This window comes from Protopterus annectens, chromosome 10.part0 (genome assembly GCF_019279795.1).
Source record: "Protopterus annectens isolate FY-2018-M chromosome 10.part0, PAN1.0, whole genome shotgun sequence".
Lineage (NCBI taxonomy): Eukaryota > Metazoa > Chordata > Ceratodontiformes > Protopteridae > Protopterus > Protopterus annectens.
Window position 1 is genome coordinate 1,818,147,713 of NC_056744.1, and position 7,296 is coordinate 1,818,155,008.

Sequence of the window (7,296 nt, forward strand, 5' to 3'; positions counted from 1 at the left end):
ATCAAACCTCTCTCTCCCTCATCCACTGCATCCTCTGACTTATTATCTTTAGCCCATCTCAATATACGTAGTATCTGCAACAAAATCAGTCAACTGCATGCCCTTCTAGAAGTAAACAACTTTGACATCCTATGCTTATCAGAAACCTGGCTAAAGCCCTCAATTAAAGACATTGAAATTACCCCACCTGGATATAGCATTCTCAGATCTGATCGTACCTCCAAAAAAGGAGGTGGAGTAGCTATACTTTATAAAACACAACTAAAGCTTACTCTTCTGGACCTTACCCTTAACCAAAATATTAATGCCGAAATAATTGGTTCCAAAATTCAAATTAACAACACTAAATCTATAAACATCATCTGTGCATACCTCCCCCCTGGAAATAATATCCCCATCTTAGAACAACTTCTCGAACACCTCTCTATAAACCTCCCTCAAGAAACACTATTTCTTGGGGACTTTAACATCGACTGGAATTCTTGTAGCAATGCTAACCCCACCTCCCACATAAATCTTTTTGGTTTCAAACAACTTATTGACAGTCCAACTAGAATAAATAATAAAAGTAACAAAGAAACCACCTTAGATTGGATTCTCACAAACTCCCCCCTACAAAACTACCAAACTGGTATCCTTCCAGAAGATCTTAGTGATCACTCACTTACTTATGTTATTAGGGCCAAAACTAAGCTAAACCTACCTACCTCACATAAAACAATATATTCAAAAAAACACTTTAATCCTGAAGGATTCCTAACAGAACTGTCACAATACAACTGGACCCCTCTCAAATATCTCTCACTCAACAATGCTGTTGAACACTTCAACTCAGCATTCCTGGCCATCCTGAATCAACATGCCCCAAAATGTATCATTAGAACAAAGACCAAAATAGCACCCTGGCTAACTTCTAATACCAAACAAACAATTATACTTAGAAATAAATCATGGAAAAAATGGCGGTCCTCCAGAAACCCAAACGATCACCGAATCTTCAAAGAACTCAGAAATAAAACCAAAAAAGCTATTCTTGCAGATAAAAAAAATTATTACCTTGAACTACAACAATCAACCAAAAAAGAACCAAAAAAGTTTTGGTCCACTGTCAATAATCTTCTTACCCCAGGCAAAGTAGTTACACCAAACCCACAAAACTTAGATCCTGACAACCCCTCTTTAATAGCCAATAACTTCAACACCTTCTTTACTACTTCCATACAAAATCTAGCTAACCACTTAACCCCTGATTCCTCCCAACTGCTCTTAAATAACAGTGACAACTGCCTTCCACCCCTGCAACTTCAACCCATACCAACCTCCAACATACAATCTCTTTTACAAAAACTTAAATCTACTACACCATCAGCTGATAACCTTCCAGCTGAATTTCTTCAAATAGCAGCCAAAGCTATCGCCTACCCTGTCTCCATCCTCATAAACAGATCCATAAAAGAAAGTACTTTTCCCTCAATCTGGAAAATATCTCATATCATACCCCTACACAAAGAAGGCAAAGCCACAGACCTTTCAAACTTTCGTCCTATAGCACTACTATCTCCACTAGCTAAAATCATGGAAAAATGCATACACAAACAACTACTTACCCATCTCCTTCAAAACAATCTACTTGCAGATACTCAACATGGATTTAGACCTTCACATAGTACTACCACTGCTCTACTTTCCTTTTCCAACACCATCAACTGTAATCGTAACAACAACAAACTAACCTCTTCTCTTTTCCTAGACCTGTCAAAAGCCTTCGACATGGTCAACCACACACTTCTACTACACATATTAAAATCCCTTGCTTTGGATACCTCCTCCTTAACCTGGTTCTCTTCTTATCTCGAAAACAGACAACAAGCAGTACTCTGGAAAAATTGTCTATCTTCACTACTACCTATCTCTTTAGGAGTCCCACAAGGATCCATACTAGGCCCACTCCTATTCTCTATCTTTATTAATGACCTCCAAGCATCTATCCAAAACACTACATGTATACAATATGCAGATGATTCCACAATTATTTGCACAGCCTCCACTCAATCTGAACTCCACTCACTCACACAAGCTACCTTTTCTATCACGAACACTGGTTCTCAAAAGATGTCTTCTCCTCAATCCCAAAAAACAAAACTACTACTTTTCTCACCTACACACAAATCTACACAACTTAACTTCTATTACTGCAGGTGATAACTCCCTCATCTCCCCAGACTTATCAACCAAACTACTTGGTGTTACTATTGATAATAATCTAAGCTATGATTACCATATCAACAACACCATAAAAGCACTCAATAAAAAAATTGGCTCACTATACAGAATCAAACCCTACCTAACACCTGAAGCACGGACCACCTTAGCACAAACACATCTCATCTCGACCCTATTGTATGCCTCCTCTATTTACACTAACCTCTCAAAAAGTAACCTAAAGAAACTTACGACATCCTACCACAATATAGCTCGCTTTGCCACAGCATCCCAGTATAGCACACACCACTGTCTAAACTTAAAACAATTACACTGGTTGGAACTTCCCAACAAGATTATATATCAACAACTCCTAATAACACATAACATATTATATCAACCATCTAAAACACCTGCTCTCACTAATCTTCTGAGCCCTTATAATAACCTGAAACAACTACGTTCTGCAGAAAAGCTTCAAGTCAAAACAACTCGAATCACCAATTCTGCAGGTAACTGCCTTTTTCCCAACGCAGTAGGCAAAATATGGAATAACCTCCCGTCACACATTACCTCAATAGGCTCCTTTGATCTTTTTAAAAAACAACTTCTTGCACATCTTAAAAACTTTTGGCTCTGCTCTTGTACCAATCCCGACTGAGAAACCTAATACCTTGTACTATCATTCTTCCTCACTTCTCAACTGCAATCCTTCTCTGTGTTCTCAAACATCCTAATGACTTTACAGTTTCTACTGTTCTCAAAAAAAAAAAATTATATATTGTATATACACTAATATGTATGCAATGATTTGTATGGAGTGTAGTTCTAGATATAATCAATGTCTCTTGCAATACGTAAATAGTATTCTATGTGTTCTATTTTTCTTGATCCAGACTAATAACTATCCATGGTAACTTAATATCTGTTAAAGGAACTCATACTTAATCTTCAATTTTGCATAACCTTTGTTTTAATTCTGTGGAGCTTTTCTCCCCGGGCCTCCACTGAAAATGGAAATTATCCAGCTTAACTAGCCCGGTCAACAAATGTAAAATAAAATAAATAAAATGTAGAAATGCTGGGATGTTAGTAATAACAGTGCTTATAAACGATAACAGTCTGTAGAAATGCTGGGATGCTGACAATAACAGTCTGTAGAAATGCTGGGATGCTGGTTAGTAATAACAGTGCTGATAACAGTCTGTAGAAATGCTGGGATGTTAGTAATAACAGTGCTTATAAACAATAACATTTTGTAAAAATGCTGGGATGCTGTTAGTAATAACTGCTGATAAACAATAACAGTCTATAGAAATGCTGGGATGCTCTTAGCAATAACAGTGCTGATAAACAATAACAGCTGTAGAAATGTTGGGATATTAGTAATAGTGCTAATGAACAATTACAGTCTGTAGAAATGCTGGGATGCAGTTCCCAATAACAGTGCTGATAACAGACTGTAGCAATGCTGGGATGCTGTTAGTAATAGTGCAGATAAGTGTCTGTAAAAATGCTGGGATGCTGGCTAGTAATAACAATGTCTGTAGAAATGCTGGTTAGTAATAACCGTGCTGATAAACAATAACAGTCTGTAGAAATGCTGGGATGCTGTTAGCAATAACAGTGCTGATAAACAATAACAGTCTGTAGAAATGCTGGGATGCTGTTAGCAATAACAGTGCTGATAAACAGTAACAGTATGTAGAAATGCTGGGATGTTAGTAATAACAGTGCTTATAAACAATAACAGTCTGTAGAAATGCTGGGATGCTGACAATAACAGTCTGTAGAAATGCTGGGATGCTGGTTAGTAATAACAGTCTGTAGAAATGCTGGGATGTTAGTAATAACAGTGCTTATAAACAATAACATTTTGTAGAAATGCTGGGATGCTGGTTAGCAATAACAGTGCTGATAAACAATAACAGTCTGTAAAAATGCTGGGATGCTGTTAGTAATAACAGTGCTGATAAACAATAACAGCCGTAGAAATGCTGGGATATTAGTAATAGTGCTAATTTACAATTACAGTCTGTAGAAACGCTGGGATTTTAGTAATAACAGTGCTGATAAACAATAACAGTCTGTAGAAATGCTGAGATCTTAGTTGAGAAACAATAACAGTCTGCAGAAATGCTGGGATGTTAGTAATAACAGTGCTGATGAACTAACACTCTGTAGAGATGCTGGTTAGTAATAACAGTGCTGATAAACAATAACAGTCTGTAGAAATGCTGGGATGCTGGTTAGTAATAACAGTGCTGATAACAGTCTGTAGAAATGCTGGGATGTTAGTAATATCAGTACTGAAAAACAGTAACAGTCTGTAGACATGCTGGGATACTGTTAGTAATAACAATGCTGATGAACAGTAACAGTCTGTAGAAATGCTGGGATACTGTTAGTAATAACAATGCTGATGAACAGTAACAGTCTGTAGAAATGCTGGGATCTAAGTAATAACAGTGCTGATAAACAATAACAGTCTGTAGAAATGGTGGGATACCTAGTAATAGTGCTGAAAAACAATAACAGTCTGTAGAAATGTTGGGATGCTGGTTAGTAATAACAGTGCTGATAAACAATAACAGTCTGTAGAAATGCTGGGATGCTGTTAGTAATAACAGTGCTGATAAACAATAACAGTCTGTAGAAATGCTGGGATGCTGGTTAGTAATAAAAGTGCTAATAAACAATAACAGTCTGTAGAAATGCTGGGATGCCGTTAGTAATAACAGTGCTGATAATAACAGTCTGTAGAAATGCTGGGATGCTGGTTAGTAATAACAGTGCTGATAAACAATAACAGTCTGTAGAAATGCTGCGATGCTGGTTAGTAATAACAGTGCTGATAAACAATAGCAGTCTGAAGAAATGCTGGGATGTTAGTAATAACCGTGCTTATAAACAATAACAGTCTGTAGAAATGCTGGGATGGTGTTAGTAATAACAGTGCTGATAAACAATACCAGTCTGTAGAAATGCTGGGATGCTGGTTAGTAATAACAGTGCTGATAAACAATAAAAAATATTCTCTTTTCCCACCTTTGCTGAACTAGATTAGTCCAGATTTCAGGTTTTGCTGAATTCCGGAATGTGGTATAGCTTCCTGTGTTGCCCATATCCTTACTTGGATAGGAGGAAGCTTCTCTGTTCACCAGTGAGAGTGGCGAACTTTGAGCAGCCTATCTATCCCTGGAGGAATGGTCTCAGCCCTGAAACTAGTAGCTTATTGGCCACTCTGGGTCATTTCCTATCTCTTTCAGTTTCCCTGCTTTAGAACCCGCATTTGCGTGGTTTTGCATGATTTTGCGCATAGCGCAGCATCAGGCAGCGCCGCTTAAACAAGTTTAAACTATTCCCAGCTCCACAAAGACTGCTCTTCACTTTTTCCCTTAGAACTGTTCTAAATCTCAAAGTAAGTTCATTCTAAAGCCCTGCAGTTGCTCATATAAGTAATCTTATAAGTAAACACTAATAAACTAAAGCACTACACCCTTTTATACTTCCTTTAAGTACTTGGCTCCCTATTGGTCCTTTTTGATCAGTCAAAAAGTAGTTCCTTATACTATTCTGGCATGTCCAAAAGTCAGTTTTGGGTTTACTCTCCAGTCCAGCTGGTGAATCTGGGAATCTTGAGGCAATGTTACAACTGCCTTATGTACATAGACCACCCTCTCCTCCTCCCAACAAGCTCAAATATATGTGAGAGATGCAACTATATAGCCAAACTGGAGGCTGAGCTCTCTCAACCCAGTACTGGCGCAGTCAGTCAGGAGGAGAAGGTAACCACACACACCACAAATCCAGCCTCACATAGACCTATTGCAACAGAAAACTAAACACATAAACACACAAAAACATACTCGGAGGCTATAAATAAAAATCTGCCCAAGCAGCAGAGACCTCCAAAACAGACATCCAAGCAACCGCTACCCCACAACAATACCCACGTATCACATAGTTCACAAAGTCAGTGTGCCACACAGTAACAGCCCTTAAGGTTAAACAACACACCTAATACACTTGTAGTAGGTGACTCTATTGTCAGACACATTGACATCCCACTCACCAGGCTGAACAAGGAGAAGGTCACTGTAAGCTGCCTGTCGGGTGCCAGGATCCGCCACATAACACAAACACTCAGGTCGCTCCAAAGCAAGTACAAATATGACTCCGTCATTGTCCCTGCTGGTGTGAATGACCTGAGACGTACCTCCCTGGACTACATGAAAAGAGACATAGAGGAGCTCTCTGATCATGTAGCCCAGGCCGGTATGACCCTGACCTTGAGTAGCATCTTACCCTCACCAAGAATGATGCCACAGTATAAAGACAAAATGATCAATTTTAACAATTGGCTAAAGTATTGGTGTCATTCAAAGGGGATCCAGTGTCTGTCAGCCTGGGATGACATGCTCAACAAGCCACGTTGCTTCACCAGGGACGGCTTGCACCTGTTACCCCTGGGCTTTCGAATATTGACTAAGGCTCTTGCCACCCCCATAGTGCCTTTTTAGGCAAGGCTCAAAAGACAAACCCAACTCCATAGACAACACAAAGAAAAAGAAACGAAGGGTAATGCTGCTCAACGCCAGAAGTCTAAACCTCAAGATGCATGCACTCGAGGCTCTCCTCAGTATGGAGAATATTGATATCTGTGCAGTAACAGAAACCTGGTTCAAGGCTCCTGAGAGCACCCCAGCACTACCAGGTTATACCTCATACCATGCTTTTCGGCCCCAAAACTCAGACCGAACCACAAAAGTAGAGGGAGTATCCATATTCATCAATGATACCCACACCTCAATGTTAGTGGCACTACACGAAGCATCGGAGACCATCCATGTGCAACTAACAGTGGGCAAAACTGCCTTTCAGTTTGTAGCCTGCTACAGACCACCCTCCCAAACTCAGGAACCCCACTCAGCTTTCCTGAGAACACTGGAAAATATGAAGGTCTCTCCAAACACCATTGTATTGGGTGACTTCAACTACCCAAAAGTACAGTTGTGTACATCTACCATAAATGTAGATGTTCGAGTGTCTTCACTGTTGCAGTCATAACTGTAGGGTGTTCCTGCCGGCAGG